A 22,889-nucleotide genomic window follows, 5' to 3' on the forward strand; every position below is an offset into this window, starting at 1 on the left:
GTTCTATTAATAGATCTATGGAGTCATCATATGTTATATTGTACTTATTTTAAATAAAGGGGCCTCGGCATCGGCCGAGGGACCCCCCGGGGAACCCCTGGAGCTCCGGGGACCCCCACGGAGCCCCTGGTGCCGCCGCAAAGGGGCTCCGAAGGGGCCCAAAAATAGGAGCGGCACTTTCATGGGAAATTCGGGACTTTGACCGTGCGGACCCCCTCCATGGGTGACGGGACCGGGGCAAACGTGACAGCGCGGCCTGGTGGCGGCCCCCGGTACTGCAGCGCACATAAAAACCCATAACTCGGGCTAGGAGTGACCGTTCGAGACGGGACCGGTACCCACACGCCCGGCTCGGGGCCCCAGAGTGCCACCTGGTGGCCGAAAGTCGGTACTGCAGGCGGGTAAAAAAAGGCCATAACTCTGCCCCCGAGCCACCGGGAGAGACGGGGCCGGCTGCGGGGGGGTCCCTGAGGGGTCCCCCACCCCAGGGAACCCCCGCGTTTCCCCGCGCCCCCTGAAAAAAATAGGCTGAAATACCCAAAAGTTGCCGATCTACGAGCTCCGGCTCCACTCCGCGGGCCCTGCCGGGGGTCCCCGGACCCCCGCATCTCAGAGGGGGTCCCCGGCCGCCCGCCCTGGCCCCGCCGCACCGCCCGGGGGCCCCCCTGGGCCCGAAACAACGCCAAAAAACACCATCTTGAAGTAGTTCCCCAAGCTTTTAAACTGAAAAGGCCGCAGCTCAACCGCTGTGCGGGCCTCGCGCTCGAGCCAGGTACCCACGCGCCCAATGCCTCGTATCCGCGACACGTTTTGAGCTTGTAGATGTGCTATATTCCATATTTTCCATAATATTTTTTGGCATTGTTTTGGCGGTGCGGCGGGGCCAGGGCGCTCAGGGCGGGCGGCCGGGGACCCCCTCCGAGATGCGGGGGTCCGGGGACCCCCGGCAGGGCCCGCAGAGTGGAGCCGGAGCTCGTAGATCGGCTACTTTTAGGTATTTCAGCCTACTTTTTTGGGGCTGCGTGGGGAAACGCAGGGGTTCCCCGGGGTGGGGTACCCCTCGGGGTGCAGCCGGCCCCGTCTCTCCCGGTGGCTCGGGGGCAGAGTTATGGCCTTTTTTACCCGCCTGCAGTACCACCAGGTGGCGCTCTGCCAAGGCCGGCTCCGGGGCCCCGAGCCGGACGTGTGGGTACCGGTCCCGTCTCGAACGGTCACTCCTAGCCCAAGTTATGGGTTTTTATGTGCGCTGCAGTACCGGGGGGCCGCCACCAGGCCGCGCTGTCATGTTTGCCCCGGTCCCGTCTCCCATGGAGGGGGTCCGCACGGTCAAAGTCCCGAATTTCCCATGAAAGTGCCGCTCCTATTTTTGGGCCCCTTCGGAGCCCCTTTGCGGCGGCGCCAGGGGGTCCGCGGGGGTCCCCGGAGCTCCAGGGGGTCCCCGGGGGGTCCCTCGGCCGATGCCGAGGCCCCTTTATTTAAAATAAGTACAATATAACATATGATGACTCCATAGATCTATTAATAGAACATGGGGATGGGCATATAGATCTGAAAACATATGGATGACTCCCTAGATCTATAGAACTATGTATTTTTTATTTATATCATTTTGTTATTTATTTTATTTCATTTCATTGTAGTATTTATGTATTATTTTTTGAGCATTTAGACTTCCATAGGGACTAGCTAAAATTATGGATAAGAAAGCACAGAGTACTCACTTTTACAAGACATGGCAACAGCTGGTTGCCATGCCAACTCCGGAGCCTTTTGATTGGCTAGTGGGACAGGCCTCACATCATTGGCTCTCTGTCGATCATGTGATTTTTGGCAGTTTCCTAAGTGCTGACTGAGATTCGTAGTCGTGCAGATGATGAAAGCATTCGTGATGAAGTAACCAAAAAAACAACTCGTAAAACAGTAAGAAAATATTCGTATTTTGGCTTGTTTTTTTTTGTTTTGGCATAATAATCACTGCAGCTTCCAAAAAAACATTCGTACTTTTTTTTTTACGGATATATTTTTCAAATTAATTTGTTTACGTGTAATTTTTTGGGTAAAAATGTTTATGAGTAAAAAAAAAGGAAAAGTACGAATACAAATTAATTATGGCACAAAGATAACCCCATACCCTGCTTCATCATACAAGAGTGTAGCACAAAAGTAGTGAAAATAGCCGATTTCAAGGACACAACGCCTTGCACAGCGAGCCGTTGTGTGCTTGTAGATCTGCAAGCCCTAAATGGTTCAAATTTGGTTTTGGACATACAAAGGTACACGTCTGTCCTCCTGTATGGCTGCGAAAGCTGGACCCTGACACCCACCCTGCAGAAGTCCCTGGATGGGTGCTACACCAGAATGCTACGAGCTGTTCTGAATGTGGACCAGAACATCCACATTACCAACAAGGACCTGTACAGGCAACTGCCGAGGCTCAGCAAGAAGGTAGCAGCTAGGAGGATGAAGCTGGCCGGCCACTGCCACAGACATCGGGAGCTCCCGGCCAGCAGGCTGATCCTGTGGGAACCAACGCGCGGGCATCGATCGCGAGGACGTTCCGCGTTAACGTATGTGGACGTCCTGAAGAAGGATGCGGGAGCTGAAAGCTCTTCGGAGCTGGCCGGGTGTATGGAGAACCGAAAAGATTGGAGACTCCGATGGAAGCTCGTCTGAGGACGACCGAGAGAGAGGTTTCCATTCGACAACGACAAGTTGTTAATGTGTTGTGTGACCTGGTGAAAAGGTCCTGGCAGATGAAGCTTACTCTCTGTCCCATTAGAGGCAATAAACCAGCAGATGGAGACCAAAGTGATACAAAAAGAAGAAAGAAAAAGGAGATGAAGAGAAAAACATAGTAGAGAAAGCAGACTGATTTACCTCTGTCATCAAGTGTTCACATTGAGACCTTAACAACTCTCTCTCTCTCTGTCTCTCTTCCAACGATCACACATTTAACATCTCTCTCTCTCCAACCATCATACTGTACATGTCCAGCTGTCAGGTTCTCCTCCACTGACCTCTACAAACTGGGAAACAGAGTTATTTAGGCCAGTGGTTCTCAAACATTTTTGGCTGCATTACCCCCTTATACTGATTTCCTCCCCTGAACACAGCATTTTGCTTAGAGCAATTGACATCAAAAGTCCAGTTCCCATGCTGATATGTTCAAAATAAAACAGCATAATGGCAAATAAACATTGCTTTCTATTCAATAACAGTTGTACTAATCAAGGCATTGATGCAATTTGTTTAACAATTTACAGATGAACAGGTTCACAAAGTCTGTCAAGGTTTTATTATTGTCCATAAACACTAAAATACATGTTCCCATTTTCTATTTTTTCCTCACGTACCCCCTGCACCCCACGTACCCCTACGGGTACACATACCACCATTTGAGAAACAAACACATTTAGGCCAACACACTCTCCCAGAAATCACTGCTCACACACAACAGTTACAAAGGCCGGTGTTTGACCAGATTTTGCGAGAGAAATATGAATTTGACATTTTTTCAAACTCCTGTCAATGGCATTGACGTGACAACGGAACTGTCTGTCCGTGACATAATCTGTCTTGAGATGAATCATGGTTCATTTCCCACACGACGTAGTGATTATGTGGTCCGCCGCTGCTGGCTGGCTGACCACCAGTTCATACAGCATACAGTACAACAGTGTAATCTCTGTGATTTATACTTTATGGACCCAGGCCCATGCTTGATCATTTAGCTGGCTGTTCCTTTGATTCCTGATTCATTTGGATTCCCATTAGCTGCCATCAAAGTAAAATACTATACTCCTTCCTGGGGTCCACAACAAACATAACAATACATCACATAACACTACATAATAAAAACATGTACTTGTTTTGGATGTCTCATGGTTATATGTTAAGTTGGCTGTTCAATAAGGAAGTTTTAGTTTTATGAAAAGTCATAGAGAAGGCATTGGAGAACGTTGTATCCTTAATTCACAGCTTGGACAATCAATACGTATTTTGTTTGTGGTATAGCTTAGTGTATGTCATTTATGTAAATGCTGTGAGTGTCTTGTTAGCCTGTGTGGGCTGGGCATCTTGTGGTGCCTATCTATGTACAGTCTTACTAAAAAAATATTTTCAAGACAATACAATACTAAACAAGCTAACTGGCATCGGCCTATATAAAAATGCTATCAAAATTATATTTTAGCCTTTGCATAAGCCCTGTGTGGTCATCGAGGGAAGGCATAATGCCTGGTTCAAGATGGATCATGTATCTTTCCTCCCACATCAATGGAAGCCTGTCATTTTTACCCACACACCCAGGGCCGCAGGCAGCGACCGGCCGGGCACCATTCAAATCCTGGCTAATGTCTGCTTCGGTGCCCCAAAAAAGCAGTGTTGGAAAAAGTACTCAGATGTTGTACCTATACTCTGTTACAAGTAAAAGTCCGTAATTCTAAATTTACTTGAAAGTACAAAAGTATTGGCATCAAAATGTACTTAAAGTACAAAAATGAAAAGTACAAAATGTTTGAAAATAGCAGATCTACAAGCTCAAAACACGTCGCGCTGCAAAGCTTTGTGAGCTTGTAGATTGGCCATTTTCAAATAGCCTCTGTATAAAATATTGCTAAAGTGGTTAATGTATGTTTTGTAATATTAGGATTTATAACAGCAAACTAGAAACTAAAGTTTTCAAATAAATAGTAGTGGAGTAAAAGTAGAATATTTGGAAATTGGAAATACTCAAGTAAAGTACAAATACCTCAACATTGTACTTAAGTACAGTACTTAAGTAAATGTACTTAGTTACTTTACACCACTGCAGAAAAGGCCATTCTGTGGGCGTAAGGCCCTGGTAGACAGACAGCAGAGAATGAGGGGTTAATTTACTGTGCTGCCACCACTCTAAACATCACCACTATCTGCCACCTTTCTGATGAACAGGTTGACATTCTGTTTCCAGACGGACGCCTCTGTAGCCTGCAGTGCCGGCTCTGTAGGACCTGGCTCTGCGAGTGCATGTGTGCGTGCATGCGTGTGTTGGTGCGTGCATGCGTGTGAGTCACTGTGTTCATGGGTGCACGTGACTTCAGGAGAGAGAACGCAACAAACACAAACAAGTGACAATTATCGTAATGGAGCGAGAGTAAACACATGCACAATATGGACCACACACACACTGTAGAAAACAAAGACTAGGACACAAACACATGTTTGTATTACTGTACTTATGAGGACATCAACATTTTAACATTTTATGAATGCCATTTTTTGGCCTACATCTTGGCACAAAGCGCTCAAAGTTTGTTGTATAGTAAGCTCACAACGTGTCACGCTGCGATGCGTTGTGAGCTTGTAGATCAACTATTTTTCGGTGCATGACACCGGCACACAACTAGTACAAAATCACTCTTAATTCCATCACTTGAAATAACTCCTAAATGACAGGCAAGCACGCACGCGCACACACACACACACACACACACACACACACACACACACACACACACAGAACAACAACAAAAAACAACCTAACGATAAACTTCCCACCCTCTCAAGTCTCACAGATCTACACACAGCCGTGCACATGTGCTTTGATTTACAGTAAAGTCGGAACAATATCAACGTGGTCCTCATGTTAAAAGCATAATAACACTGTGACACCACAGTCCAGCAGCCAACGCACCCACTGCTCTGTTTACCGCTCTGCCAAGACTGGCCTCGGCAAAGGGACACCAAGTGACATTTAGGCCGGGGGTGGAGGGCAGGGACGTGCTGGCCATTGGGAAAAGCGGGACAATTCCCGAACGGCCTGTTCATGTGGATGTCTGCTTCTTCGTTCCATTTTGGGGTCTGGGCGGCCAACAAAGTAAATTTTCACTGTCGGGCAGAAACCTTGTATCTCCAAGTTTCAAATTTATGTTTTTTTCTTTCGCAAAGCAAAGCCCTGCTTCATCATACAGTTGCACAAAAGTAGTGAAAACAGCAGATCTACAAGCACACAACGCCTCGCACCGCGAGGCGTTGTGTGCTTGTAGATCGGCTGTTTTCACTAGTTTAAATCATTTTTAAAATGATAAATACAAAACAAACGGTTTTGGACATACAAGGTTTCCACCCGACAACGACAAAATATAACTCGTAATAATGTAATTGGCCCACTGGCTTGTCACTTGTCATGATCTGAAATGGCAAATCTTTGAGTAGCAGCAGCGCTATAGAGAGAGATCTCTCTCTATAGCGTGCAATGAGGGCCTCTCCAACTCTTTTTCCCGGGCTGAATCAGGGGCCCAGCATGTCCCTGGTGGAGGGGGAGGGACACAGCCTAAATGACTTGGATGAATGGAGGGAGCTCTGAATGGGTGGTCATTACATGGCCTCACCATGATTACAGAGGCGTTTCTGCCACTGTTTGTCTGGAAATGACACTCAGTAGGGATGATTTCCTAAAGACAGACAGCGAGTGCTGCACTGGCCTTTCAAAAAGTGAAGTCACTTTCTCATATCCTCATACCCTCTTTTTTCCCTCCATCCGCTATTCCACTGCAATAGCCGATTGGCTATTTCCCGTGTGCAACAAGAATCATGTCCTTAAAGGGGAATACCACTCATTTTCAACTTTGAACTTTCATTAATATAGGCTACCTTAGAGGTGTTGTGTGGAAATAAGAAAAAGGTCCCCCCCTTGTTGCCTAGAACTGGAGGATTGATTGTGGGGTCATGTGATGAGTGACATCATGACGATGTACTCTGCAAGCCAATGACATAGTTCATGTTGAAAATGAGTGGTATTACCCTTTAAGTAAACCTTGCCGAGCCATGAGGCCCATAGGGCAGGAGCCCATCTCCTGTTTCTGTAGTGTGAGGCGGCTTGAAGTACAAGTACACCTCCTGGACAAAGTGGACATGACGCTAGTATGTCGCAGGCACTTACAACCAATCCAACCCTTCATGCTGAGTGCCAAGCAGGAGGCACTGGGTCCCATTTTTTCAGAGTTTTTTGGTATGACCTGGCCAGCCCAGGGATCGAACCCCGACCTCCCAGTCTCAGGGCGGACGGACACTGAGCTTGTCATGGCCTTACTCATGTAATAACCTGACTGGCATTTCTGCAACAAAGTGCTGCTCTGGGACGGACTAAGGTTACTAGTATCTGCTGTTTTGTGTCAAGTAAAAGAAAAGAGGCAACAGACGACCCAAAGCAGCCTCTACTAATCACTGGAATAACCTCTCATGTTAGACTGAGAAACCTCAGTCCATTGCTCTGTCTGGAATATGACTTTAGTAGTGTAATACAGTATCTGGCTTAAAGTCCTGTTCGCAATTTGGTGTTAGGGGAGTTTCTCACCTGAACTGAGTCAGTGGGTCCCTAGACATGAAAAATCACAGAGGTGCTCGTCCGCCATAGTGCCACGAATGGCGCAATGGCCAAATCAAATATGGCTGCCATCGGCTATGATGAAAACCCAACTTTTCTGTTTCTGGGTGTATATGCACATGTAATACCTCTATTTGGACTAATTGTGGTGTGGGGAATTCACTTCTGATATTGTTTTGACCATTTTGGGTGATTTGGACCTCAAAAGGTCATGGTCAAGGTCATTTTGCTATTCCGAAGACCGTGGGCCATAACTTGGCCATTGTTAGGAGTAAAAACAGGTGCAGTAGGTCTAAATCAACTAATGCTGACATCTATAATTCATTTCTGACATTGTTTTGACCATTAAGGATCATCTTGTCTTTGAAATATCAATGTCAATGCCATTTCTCAAAAACGATTTTGTTCATTACTTGCACTTTTATAGTATTTTTTGTGAGTTTGTTCCTATTTTATAGTAAGTTTGTTTTGTTTATAACAAAAACATACTAGTGACTGAGAAATACAACAAGTAAACATCCACATTTAACTTCAATGGGGGGTTTTGAATGGGTGTTTAAATGAGCAAATAAGACTATTTACGAATAAAAGTGACAAAAAAAATTACACAACAAAATTAAATAACAATTTCCCTTCAAAGTGCACCATATTGTGATTGTGTGCATGCAAGTTAGTATGAGGTGTTTTTACAGGATGGATTTGTCATTTTGTCATGACAAAATATGATGCACAGAACTCCATCAGTGTCAAGTGTCTTGCTTCAGACATGGCAGGAGTGTACTAAAGTCAAAGAGCTCCTTCCATCCATCAGAGCTTGACATTGACTTTTTGAGGCAGTTGTCCTTTGGACAAGTATATTTCCCATTCACTTGTCCGGGGACAAAAGTCACTTGTCCGGATAAAAATGTCATACATTGAAATAATAACAAAAGGATGGCTAATGACCCCCCTTGCTCCCTCCACTCCATAGTATGGGCACTTGTCCCGGACAACAGGACAAGCCTTTCTGTCATGCCCTGTTCCATGTTCCATTGGTTATAGTCTTTCCTCAGGTTCCTTGGCTGTTGCAAGCAGGTGGCAAGAAATGCGCTAGAAAGCCTTGTTGGTCTCAGCAGTTGTACTTCTCTGCTACCAATACTGTGTCTTGTTCTGTCAAGGTCTTTGCCTCTCCAAAGTTTGTTAGATATTGTACTCGGTCAGAAGCCATAACTACATGTTTAATCCTCACCTGGCCCATGCAGTCATCTCCTGTCTCCAAGGCATAATGTGCCTTGATCACTGTCTTGGCTAGTGGTGCTCCAAGATGAGACTGCTTGATGCAGTGGAAGTGAGTCTCACCAGTGCCATACTGCTGCCAGATCTCCTTCATCCCCGGTGCTTGGAAATATGGGGTGTAGTATAGCAGTAATGTGAAGGAGACAACAACTCTCTGGGGTCCGCTCATAGTTCCGACATCCCATTATTCTGACCATTAGGTTAGTGAAGGTTAGGGATAGGCTTAGTTATAATGGAGGCTGTACATGCACCAGGTGTCAGCCTCCTCAATCCTATTCAATATGTCTGGAATCTCTTCTCCACTAGCGACATCATCAACAGAGACAACAGAGCTGATAATGGTAAATGGACTGCATTTACAGTATATAGTGCTCTTCTCCAAAGCGCTGTACAATGTATTTCACATTCACACATTAACACACACATTCACACATACATTCACAACATGAAACCATGCAAGGTGCTCATCGGGAGCAGTTAGGGGTTCAGTGTCTTGCTTAAGGACACTTCGACAAATAAGCAGGAGGAGCCAGAAATCGACCCTGGAACCTTCAGATTCCAAGGCAGTCGTTCTACCTACATCGCCACAAGCTTGAATGGACACCATATTCCGAACACACAGCTGGAGAGCTGTTTGTTCTCCTCAGACAACCAGAATTTGTAAAGTTGATGAGGGATGGGTGCGCCTGTTGACTCTGTTATCTCTGATGATGAGTGGCTCCCTGCAAAAGGGGCTGGAGGTGAAGAGATCCCAAAGATTGAACTAGATTGAGGAGGCTGTTATCAAGCTGCTGGTACATGTGGAGTCAACTGGCCCTATTATAACTAAACCTACCCATAACCCTAACCTAATGGAGGGAATAATGGATCGCCAGGATTATGAGTGGACCCCAGAGAGTTGTCGTAGTGATACTTCCAAGCACTGGGGATTAAGTAGATCTGGTAGCAGTATGGCACTAGGTGTGCAGCGGCACATGCTTCTACAGCATCAAGCAGTCTCTCATCTCTGAGCACCACTAGCCAAGACAGTGATCAGGGGACATATGCCTTGGAAACTGGAGATGACTGCATGGGCCAGGTGGGGACTAAGCATGCAGTTATGGCTTCTGACCGAATACAATATCTAACAAACTTTGGAGAGGCAAAGACCTTGACAGAACAAGACACAGCATTGGTAGCAGAAAAGTACAACTGCTGAGACCAACAAGGCACCTTTCTAGTGCATGTCTTGCCACCTGCTTGCAACAGCCAAGGAACCTGAGGAAAGACTAGAACCAATGGAACATGGATGGATGCAAGGAACAGGTGCATCATATTTTGCCATGGAACAATGGCAAATACATCCTGTAAAAACACATCATACTAACTTGGATGCACACTATGGTGCACTTTGAGGGAAATTGTTATTTAATTTTGTGTGTGCTTTTGTTGTGTGATTTTATTTGTCACTTTTATTCGTAAATAGTCTTATTTGCTCATTTAAACACCCATTTAAAACCCCCCTTTAAAGTTAAATGTGGATGTTTACTTCTTGTATTTCTCACTAGTATGTCTTTTGTTATAAACGAAACAAACTTACTATAAAATAGTAACAAACTTACAAAAAATACTATAAAAGTGCAAGTAATGAACAAAATCGTTTTTGAAAAAAAGCATTGACATTGATATTTCAAAGACAAGATGATCCTTAATGGTCAAAACAATGGCAGAAATGAATTAGGGGAGAGCGGGGTAAACTGAGACACCGGGTAAACTGAGACGCTCCATTTATCTTGGCAATGGAACACATTTGTGGCCATGTGACCATTATATTTTCAAGCCCCTTGAATTTCCCACTTGTCATGAAAAGAGAGACCTGATAGTGCTGTAGAAAACATGCTTTTTTCACAAAAATGTGTTTTTTGCATGTAAAAGTAAATTTTCTTGCTGTCAACATAATCAGCTGTTGTGTCAAAGCAAATTGATGCAGGGAGAACATTTTATATCATACATGTTGATGAACTACCAACTTATAAATCCATGTGATAGATGCTAGCTGATGATTACCCTGAATTGATCAAAATATCCCTTTTCCCAAAATGTGGCTGTGGGGTAAAGTGAGACAATTGCTTCGGGGTAAAGTGAGACTATCCTTAACATGAAAGACAGGGAGAAAGCTGTAAAAACCTAATTAAAGGGTGTACCAAACTAGTCTCAATTGATTCTTATGTATTTTCCCCTGTAGAATCCATTTTTGATATATATTTCTTTGTATTGTGCATAATTAATGAGATAATTAGCATATTTGACTAAATATGCGAATTATTTCATTAGTTATGCACAATACAACAATATACTTTGCAGAAATAGATTCTACAGGAAGAATTACATAAGGATCAACTGAGGAAAGTTTGGTAAACCCTTCTATACATTTTTTATAGGGTTTTTAGTTTTTTCCTTCTGCCCATGTGTCACATTATTTGACACATGGGTGGAAATGACAGGACAAAGCCTATTAAAAGAATGTCTGCTATGTACATTTTTGTATTGCGCATATTTAACCCGGTTAACCGGGTTTTTGTGTTTTTATGGTAGTTTTAAAGTGAAAAAAGTGAGTGGATCACTTTACCCCGTTGATTTCTCTGGTCTGTCTCAGTTTACCCCGGTCCTGGGGTAAACTGAGACACAAGACCACTTTTTTTAAAACAATCATATTTTCTCTGCCTTTTGTCTTGAATATGTTCTGATAACTTCCATTGTTAGGAAACATCCCAAATTACTGGGAAATGTGTATATTTTTACTGATATATCTTTTAGTTCGCCTCTAGGGGAGAAAATGTAAAAAGTGTCTCAGTTTACCCCGCTCTCCCCTATACATGTCCGCATTAGTTGATTTAGACCTACTGCACCTGTTTTTACTCCTAACAATGGCCAAGTTATGGCCCACGGTCTTCGGAATAGCTAAATGACCTTGACCGTGACCTTTTTTGGTCCAAATCACTCAAAATGGTCAAAACAATATCAGAAATGAATTCCCCACACCACAATTAGTCCAAATAGAGGTATTACATGTGCATATACACCCAGAAACAGAAAAGTTGGATTTTCATCCTAGCCGATGGCAGCCATATTTGATTTGGCCATTGCGCCATTCGTGGCACTATGGCGGACGAGCACCTCGGTGATTTTTCATGTCTAGGGACCCACTGACTCAGTTCAGGTGAGAAACTCCCCTAACACCAAATTGCGAACAGGACTTTAAGCCAGATACTGTATTAGTGCGATCACTGCAGTAGAGCAGTGCCATGGGAACTGTAAGCAACGAAGCAAAATGGATGATCGTTCAGGAGTAAAGTACAGTACGCTCGTAAGGTTGACTGTATTTGTTTTACATTATAACGATCTCAATCCGTCATTGTCATAAACTTTGACAGTGGTTTTCTTTTCGTTGGAGTGAATTCTCACAAGACACACATTAGCTCACTATATCGTTGTTGTCGGGTGGAAACCTTGTACAGTATGTCCAAAACCGTTTGTTTGTATTTGTATGATTTTAAAAGTGATTTAAGCTAGTGAAAACAGCCGATCTACAAGCACACAACGCCTCGCATCGCGAGGCGTTGTGTGCTTGTAGATCTGCTGTTTTAACTACTTTTGTGCGACAGCCTTGTATGGTGAAGCAGGGCTTTACTTTACGAAAGAACGTACAAATTTGAAACTTGGAGATACGAGGTTTTCGCTCGACAATGACGATATACTCCATGCACTGTGCCCGGCGGTGGAAGAAGTACTCAGATTATTAAAGGTTGCAGTGTACCACAAGTGTACAGTAGAAATACTCTACAGTATAGTACAGTTACAAATAGAAGTTATTGCATTAAAATGTTATGTAAAACTGCTCATTATGCCGAATGGGCCCAATTCACAATCATGGAGGTACGTAATTAGTAATGCATTGACGTGTTCATCATTGTAATGTAACTAATGAAGGTGGACATTTACTTTTCTTTTTTTTTGTTGTTGCTGTGAGCTGTTTTGGGTGTTTTTAAGATGTTTTTTTATCCCCATATATGATATAGATTATAATAGGCTACACAAGGACGGAATCCATTTGCAAGTGTGACTATATGACTGACAACAGTTACAATGTTTGAGCAGAAACCAGCTAACTAAAAATGTAAGGTTTTTGATAAATCAGTTCTATTAAACACCTTTCATGTCTGTGTGTTGGTTAACATAATATTGAACCAACGAAAAGCAGTAAAAATCGCTTCGGCTAAAAGCTCCTAACTTCATTGGATCCTCAAACCAGCCAACGCTGCCAAACCAGCTAACGCCACCCTTTTAGCCCTCTTTTTATTTCATAAATCAGAGCTATTGAACACCCTTTATACGTCTCTGTGTTGGTTACAAAAATATTGAACCTTAAAGTACTAAAAAGCTGGATGTTTCTGAAAAATGTTGGAATGGTTTTGACAGCAGAGATATAAAACTCAGCACAAAAAGAAAGGAAACTTGACTTCGGTCCATTATATTCCCCCTTAATAATACCAGTTTGTATTGTGTTCTATATAATTTTTATCATTGATTCGTCACCTTTACAACGAGGTACAGCTTGTAAGCATCGGGCATTCGTGGAATGAGCAAACGTGAATGCAAATTTGCCAACATTTGGTCCATTATATCTCCCCTTTAATTCATGCCATATGGTATTGTGTTTGATATCATTGTTATTGTTGATTTGTCACCTTTACAACGCGGTACAGTTTGTAAGGATATGGCGCCCCTTCAAAAAAAATAATCAAAATGGTCTGGCAGGCCTGCGATACTGTTCTTTTGGTGTTCACCTTTGTTGCTTGGTGCAATGAAGGATTGCACTCTCCCATAGTAATAAGGAAAAGAAGAAAAAAAACACATATTGGCCATTTTTACACTTTGTTAATTTTAAGCTCAGTGTCAGGGAAGCCCAAAATGAGAGTAAATGCCAGCAGAACAGTATTGCAAGCCATTTTGGCAAATCTTGGTCTGCGCTACCCACAAGTTTGGCTGTGTAGCTCATGCCTGGATTACCCAATGCTTACAAGCTGTACCTCGTTGTAAAGGTGAGGAATCAGCGATGAAAATGATAAAAAAACACACTACAAATTGGTATTATTAAAGGGGAGATATAAAGGACCGAAGTCAAGTTTCCTTTCTTTTTGTGCTGAGTTTATAATGGTATCTTCTTTTGAGCTTTGTTTTCCTAGGCTTATTTCTCTCACAACACTGTGAGAGGGGAGCACTGAGACAGTGACCTCAGAGCTGCACGGTCCTCATTCAACCTCAGCGGAAGGTTTCCGTCTTGTTTTGTTCTCAAGGTGAAAGAGCGGAGGCGTCCTTGAGGGAAGGCAGGTGTGACGGTTTAACAGCCTGCTTTCATTCATTTTACAGCTCAGCGAGGAGTTGTGCTGCTGCGTGTTCCACACACGCACGCACGTACGCACGCACGCACGCACGCACGCACGCACGCACACACACACACACACACACACACACGCGCGCCAGACAGACGCTGTTCAAACTACAAGAAAAGACAAGTGCTGTTGACATTACATTCATTACACTGTTTGGACTGCCACGTACAAGCCGATGCATACATACCTAGGCAGAAAACTCTTATCTCCATATTTTAACGTATTGTTTTTCATAAACTAACGCCATACTTGAACATATTATTATTATACGTATGTATAAATATTGTTGAGACCGTCAGGTCGCAGTTACTATCAAAACCTCGACCAGCTGTCCATCAGTCTGTCATTCTGTCAGTCTGTCAGTCTGTCACACGTCACACGTCGCACTTTCCCCCTGCTCATATCTCCGCAACAGTTGACCCAATCCATGCCAGATTTTTCACACACACTCCTTGCCTGCCACACCACAACCTCCACCCAATCAATTCTCACATGACCCTCTTCTAGCGCCGCCATGAGGCCGATTCTTGCAAAACACATTTTTGGACACTTCTACAGATTTTGCCCAAAAAACACGCAAATCGGTACACAGCATGTCTACACTCATCTCATCACCATGGATCTGTCCCATATAGCGCCACCATCAGGCCGATTTTTTCAAACACTTTTTTGGACACTGCTCCTACACATTTTGCTCTCAAATCACGCTGCGACCTGGCGGTCGCTTATCTCCCGATTAGGGAGTCTTACTGGTATAAATATTGTAACTTTTATCTGCAAAGTAACTATAGTAAAGTTTTCAAATAACTGTAGTGGAGTAAAAGTACAATACTTGGATCCGAGATGTAGTGGAGTAGAATTGGAAATTGGAAATTATAAAGTAATGTACAAATACCTCAAAATTTTACTTAAGTACAGTACTTATTTATGTAAGTGTACTTAGTTACTTTACACCACTGCTTCAGTATCAATAGCAGGTTTTTGGACACCTGAGGTTTACAGATGATAGTTGGCTTCAGGAAGGATTTGTGTCCATGCTGTTGTGTTTTTGCCAACCATTAAAAGAGTTTGGAATAAAAATGAGCCAACTGGCATGCAGTGGAATAGGTAACTACTGAGATTTGTTACGTAAGCGAAAGCAAGCAATACCACGATGTAGAAATACTCTGTTACAACAAGTAAAAGGCCTGTTTACACAAACTGCAGTGTGCTGTGTGCTTGCTTATAGATAGTAGGTTATATTTCTGAATAGATTAAGAGCTAAATTGAGACCCGAGGCAGATTCTACAAATGCCTTCTGAATGAGTAGTTCTCATACTTTCAGGATTTTTCAGAAATGTTCAAAAATAGCAGATGTACAAGCCTCGTGACGCGCTGTGAGCCAACGTATAAACTCTAAAATGACACAGAGGCTTTCCCGTTTTTACTTGATGTATGTTTTGTGATGATGATACTAATAATCTGAATCCACAAAGTAATTTGGAACTGTAACTCCTAACTAATTGTAGTGGAGTAAAAAGCTGAATATGAATGGTGCATTCTACTGTATACAGCACACACCTTTATCCAAAACACTTTACAATGTGCATTACATTCAGACATTCACTCACCGATGGCAGAGGAAACCATGCAAGCAGTGGTGTAAAGTAACTAAGTAGATGTACTTAAATAATGTACTTAAGTACAAGCTTGAGTTATTTGTACTTTACTTGAGTATTTCCAATTTCCAATACTTCTACTTCTACTGCACTACACCTCGGATCCAAATATTGTACTTTTACTCCACTATAATTATTTGAAAACTTTAGTTACTTTTCAAATCTAAATTACAATAGTATAAAACATATATAAATCACTTAAGCCTGATTTTATACAGTGGCCATTTGAAAATAGCCGATCTACAAGCTCACAACGATCGTGACGCGTTGTGAGCTTGTAGATCTGCTATTTTCAAACATTTAGTAGTTTTACTTTTGGTACTTTAAGTACATTTTGATGCCAATACTTTCATACTTTTACTCAAGTACATTTTAGATTCTGGACATTAACTTGTAACGGAGTACATCTACAGTGCAGTATTGATACTTTTACTAAGTAGAAAATGTGAGTACTTTTTCCACCACTGCATGCAAGGCACCAACCTGCTCACCGGGAGCAGACAGGGCTTCAGTGTCTTGCTCAAGGACACTTTGACAATAGCTAAAACCGGGAACCTTTAGCTTGTTTCCCAAGTGCGCCGCTCTACCTACTGAGCAACTCCCACCCGCAGTGGAATAGAAGTGTAAACCTTCTTTTAATACAGTAGCTTGGTTTAGTGTTCTCCAGTCCTTCTGGGCTATGGGAATATTTGGGCACTTCTTCTTTGAATAGGATCTTCTTTATTTGACTCGAATCCCCCTGTCCACACTGGGACTTAAGAACTAACATACCTGTCCCCCTGTCCACACTGGCAGGTGAAGAACTAATATTAAATGTTAACACAAGGGGAACTGAGAAATGAAACTTTTAGATGCTACAGTACTGTATGTGTGAATGTAAAGAAAATAATAAGTAATGTGCTATAAATGATAATGGAATGAATAGCAATCCTTTAACCATTTTCCAGATTTACATAATAACTTCCATAAAGCAAAAGTAAATTGTGGAGTACATGTATGTATGTATATATTGTATGTAGTTACAGCTAGAGTGTGGGTTTTGGAACAAGCCAGCTGCCTCCGTGGTGCGTTCACATCCACAATGGTGTTACTGTAAATCTGCAAAGCATTGTTAAGTAGCCATTTCATTGTTCATAACGTACACAGGGAACAGAGCAATGACCGCTGGAAGTAGCCTCGTAAACCAGCTAGGCTCCCTTACCAAAAATACTTGTTATGAACTAAGTATACTTTGTCTAAACTAATACTTTGGTAAGTATACTTTTCTGTTTACTTAAAATGTACTATCAGGAATATACTTAACAAAAGTATACTTAGTTTATACTGACAAGTACACAGCAAAAGTTTAAGTATACTTTTCCTTCATTTCAAGTGCAGCCTATATTCTATAGTACTTAGTACAAGTAAATCAAAATGTTCTACCTGCCTGCATGCAACATGGAGTGTTCTTATACAGTATCTGGCTTGTGGGTGTATACTTGTATATTTCTCACACTGGCTGCTTGAGGTAGTTGCCCTACACTGTGCACCTGTAGTGCTTATACTTGAGGTATACTAGATTTATACTTGAACTGCACTATTTTCATACATGAAGTATACCATTTATATACTCCAAACATAATATGCGTGAACTTAATGTACACTACTCTTTTACTTGCAGTGTACTTGAATTGCACTTTTCTTATACTTGAGGTGTACCATATTTATTTACACAAAATGTATATACTACAAACATACTATGCGTGCACTTTTCTTATACTTGAGGTATACTATGGTCATACTTCAACTGCACTACTTTTAAACTTGCACCATACCGGTTATATACTCTAAACATACTGTGCGTGAACTTAATGGATACTACTCTTTTACCTGCAGTGTACTTGAATTGCACTTTTCTTATACTTGAAGAATACCAGTTATATACACAAACCATACTGTGCGTGAACTTAATGGACACTACTCTTTTACTTGCAGTGTACTTGAATTGCACTTTTCTTATACTTGAGGTGTACCATATGTATTTTCACAAAACATACTATGTGTGAACGTAATGTACACTACTCTTTTACTTGCAGGGTACTTGAATTGCACTTTTATTACAGTATGCATGACGTATACTACGATTGTACTTGAAATGCACTATTATATACTCCAAACATACTATGCGTGAACTTAATGTACACTTGCAGTGTAATTGAATTGCACTTTTATTATACTAGATGTATATCATTTATACACAAAACATATTATGTGTGAACTTAATGTACACTACTCTTTTACTTACAGGGTACTTAAATTGCACTTTTCTTATACTTGACGTATACTACATTTATACTTGAATTTCACTACTTTTAAACTTGAATAGCACTTTTCTTATACGTGAGGTATACTATGGTCATACTTCAACTGCACTACTTTTAAACTTGCACCATACCAGTTATATACTCTAAACATACTGTGCGTGAAGTTAATGGACACTACTCTTTTACCTGCAGTGTACTTGAATTGCACTTTTCTTATACTTGAAGAATACCAGTTATATACTCAAACCATACTGTGCGTGAACTTAATGGACACTACTCTTTTACTTGCAGTGTACTTGAATTGCACTTTTCTTATACTTGAGGTGTACCATATGTATTTTCACAAAACATACTATGTGTGAACGTAATGTACACTACTCTTTTACTTGCAGGGTACTTGAATTGCACTTTTATTATGCATGACGTATACTACGATTGTACTTGAAATGCACTATTATATACTCGAAACATACTATGCGTGAACTTAATGTACACTTGCAGTGTAATTGAATTGCACTTTTATTATACTAGAGGTATACCATTTATACACAAAACATATTATGTGTGAACTTAATGTACACTACTCTTTTACTTACAGGGTACTTAAATTGCACTTTTCTTATACTTGACGTATACTACATCTAACATATAATTTTCCGAATGTCTGTCTGTCTGAGTGTCTGTCTGTCTGAAACCGCGTTTCTCATCAGTGGCTGGAGCAATTGATCTGAAATCGCATCACCATCAGCATATCAACACACCTGACATAACTGTGAAGCCCGTTTGTCACTTTCACAAATCGTATGCTGTATAATTGCATTTTTATGCTGTATATATCTATTTAGCCTACAGTACCTTTTGTGACCACACATGTTAAGGGAGGGGCGCTGTTGTTCAGGCCATGCACAATCACACACAAACCCACACACACACACACACACACACGGGGGGGGGGGGGGCGAGTGTGTGTGTGTGCAGGCGGGCAGGCGGGCGGGCGGGCGGGGGGGGGGGGGGGGGGGTTCTGGCCCTGTTACAGATGTTGTCCAAAATCATGCAGATCGGTACACAGTATCTCTGTAGCCGTTAAATGTAACGGGTATTTCTTACATTGATGCTCCTACATATTAGCATGCAAGCACCAGTTAAAGTTACTTTCCATCCCTCATATACTGTGTGCACAGTGCACATCCCATAATCCACACACTGCACATCATTTCGGAGCTCATATCTTTGAACGGGTAAGGGCTAGTTTATACTTGAATTTCACTACTTTTAAACTTGAATAGCACTTTTCTTATACGTGAGGTATACTATGGTCATACTTCAACTGCACTACTTTTAAACTTGCACCATAGCAGTTATATACTCTAAACATACTGTGCGTGAAGTTAATGGACACTACTCTTTTACCTGCAGTGTACTTGAATTGCACTTTTCTTATACTTGAAGAATACCAGTTATATACTCAAACCATACTGTGCGTGAACTTAATGGACACTACTCTTTTACTTGCATTGTACTTGAATTGCACGTTTCTTATACTTGATGTATACTACGTTTATATTTGAATTGCATTAATTTTAAACTTGAAGTATACCATTTATATACTCAAAATATACTATGCATGAACTTAATGTACACTACTCTTTTACTTGCAGTGCACTTGAATTGCACTTTTCTTTTACTTGAGGTATACTATGGTCATACTTGAATTGCACTTTTCTTTTACTTGAGGTATATTATGGTCATACTTGAATTGCACTTTTCTTTTACTTGAGGTATACTATGGTCATACTTGAACTGCACTACTTTTAAACTTGAAGTATACCATTTATATACTCAAAACATACTGTGCGTGAACTTAATGTACACTACTCTTTTACCTGCAGTGCACTTGAATTGCACTCTTCTTTTACTTGAAGTATACTATGGTCATACTTGAACTGCAATACTTTTAAACTTGAACTATACCATTTATATACTCAAAACATACTGTGCGTGAACTTAATGTACACTACTCTTTTACCTGCAGTGCACTTTAATTGCACTTTTCTTATACTTGAGGTATACTATGGTCATACTTGAACTGCACTACATTTAAACTTGAACCATACCAGTTATATACTCAAAACATACTATACGTGAACTTAATGGAAACTACTCTTTTACTTGAATTGCACTTGTCTTATACTTGACGTATACTACGTTTATAAGTGAACTGCACTATTTTCATATTCGAGGTATACCATTTATATACTCAAAACATACTATGTGTGAATTTAATGTACACTACTCTTTTACTTGCAGTGCACTTGAATTGCACTCTTCTTTTACTTGAGGTATACTATAGTCATACTTGAACTGCACTACTTTTAAACTTGAACCATAGCAGTTATATACTCAAAACATACTATGCGTCAACTTAATGGACACTACTCTTTTACTTGCAGTGTACTTGAATTGCATGTTTTTATACTTGACATATACTACGTTTATACTTGAACTGCCCTATTTTCATACTTGAAGTATACCATTCATATACTGAAAATATACTATGTGTGAACGTAATGTACAATACTCTTTTACTTTGAATGTACTTGAATTACACTTTTATTATACTTGAGGTATACTACGTTTATACTTTAACATACTATGCGTGAACTTAATGGACACTACTCTTTTACTTGAATTGCACTTTTCTTATACGTCACGTATACTACGTTTATATTTGAATTGTACTACTTTTAACCTTGAAGTATACCATTTATATACTCAAACTATACTATGCATGAACTTAATGTGCACTACTCTTTTACCTCTAGTGTACTTGAATTGCACTTTTCTTATACATGAGGTATACTACGTTTATATTTGAGCGGCACTTTTTTCATACTTGAAGTATACCATTTATATACTCGGAACATACTATGCATGAACTTAATGGACACAATCTTTTACTTGCAGTGCACTTGAATCGCACTTTTCTTTTACTTGAGGTATGGTCATACTTGAATTAGACTTTTCTTTTACTTGAGGTATACTATGGTCATACTTGAACTGCACTACTTTTAAACTTTAAGTATACCATTTATATACTCAAAACATACTGTGCGTGAACTTAATGTACACTACTAATTTACTTGCAGTGCACTTGAATCGCACTTTTCTTTTATTTGAGGTATACTATGGTCATACTTGAATTAGACTTTTCTTTTACTTGAGGTATACTATGGTCATACTTGAACTGCACTACTTTTAAACTTGAAGTATACCATTTATATACTCAAAACATACTGTGCGTGAACTTAATGTACACTACTATTTTACCTGCAGTGCACTTTAATTGCACTTTTCTTATACTTGAGGTATACTATGGTCATACTTGAACTGCACTACTTTTAAACTTGAACCATACCAGTTATATACTCAAAACATACTATGCGTGAACTTAATGGACACTACTCTTTTACTTGAATTGCACTTGACTTATACTTGACGTATACTACGTTTATATTTGAACTGCACTATTTTCATACTCGAGGTATACCATTTATATACTCAAAACATACTATGCGTGAATTTAATGTACACTACTCTTTTACTTGCAGTGCACTTGAATTGCACCCTTCTTTTACTTGAGGTATACTATGGTCATACTTGAACTGCACTACTTTTAAACTTGAACCATACCAGTTATATACTCAAAACATACTATGCGTCAACTTAATGGACACTACTCTTTTACTTGCAGTGTACTTGAATTGCACGTTTTTTATACTTTACCTTTACTACGTTTATACTTGAACTGCACTATTTTCATACTTGAAGTATACCATTTATATACTCAAAACATACTTGAATTGCACTTTTCTTATACTTGAGGTATACTATGTTTATACTTGAACTGCACTATTTTCATTGTAGCAACGGGGTGCAACTAATTAATATTCTGCATAATGTTCTGCATAAGTATTGTAATGGTTAAAGAAAGACAGAGTGTGAAATATGATAGCTTTGGAAATGGAGGACTGTATATTCTGGAGTTGAGGTTATGCCCACCACAGGGCTCCAGTCAAAGAGCAGTAATCAATGATGACACTTGATGGTGTTTTATGTGGTTTTTATAAAGGAGGTAGTTGGCGGACACAAACATACACAATGATGAATGGTATCTGAAAATATAGAAATAATACATAAGGATAAGGAGACAATAAACAATATGCAGTAGTAACCTACACAAACATAGCATATTACTGAAATGAGCCATGCACTCATGTGCCAGCTTAGACCCAGCATGCACTCACACACAGGTTAGACTAGGGCCTGTTAGCTTAGCCACTGAAGTTTAGCTAGCAAACACAATTACAAAAACAAACTTTTTAAACCACACACAGATCAATTCTGACACAATGAACTGTTACCACATGAACCATTATTGCTCTGCAGGACAGAAAACAACTCACTTTGTCAAGAACGCATTCTTAAGTGCATATGTTTGTGTGTGGCTGCACTCATGCATGTAAACAGTTGGGGTCCTCTGTTCTAGTGGTGCCCGGGCAAAAGAGTTCCCTCCGGGAACACACACCCTATTTATAGGCCTGGGAGGGTGAAACCAAGTGGGAAGTGGATAGAGGGGAGATTGAGAATGATTCTAATGCATTTAATAATACACAAGTACTTAAAACACTAGCACATGGATATGCTCCTTTAATTCATATCTCCAATTACCACTATGCCCACTAAATGTGTACACCCACCATACATTATTAAATGCATTAGAATCATTCTCAATCTCCCCTCTATCCACTTCCCACTTAGCTTCACCCTCCCAGGACTATAAATAGGGTGCGTGTTC

Source organism: Nannobrachium achirus (genome assembly GCF_963921795.1).
Source record: "Nannobrachium achirus genome assembly, chromosome: 16".
Classification (NCBI taxonomy): Eukaryota; Metazoa; Chordata; class Actinopteri; order Myctophiformes; family Myctophidae; genus Nannobrachium; species Nannobrachium achirus.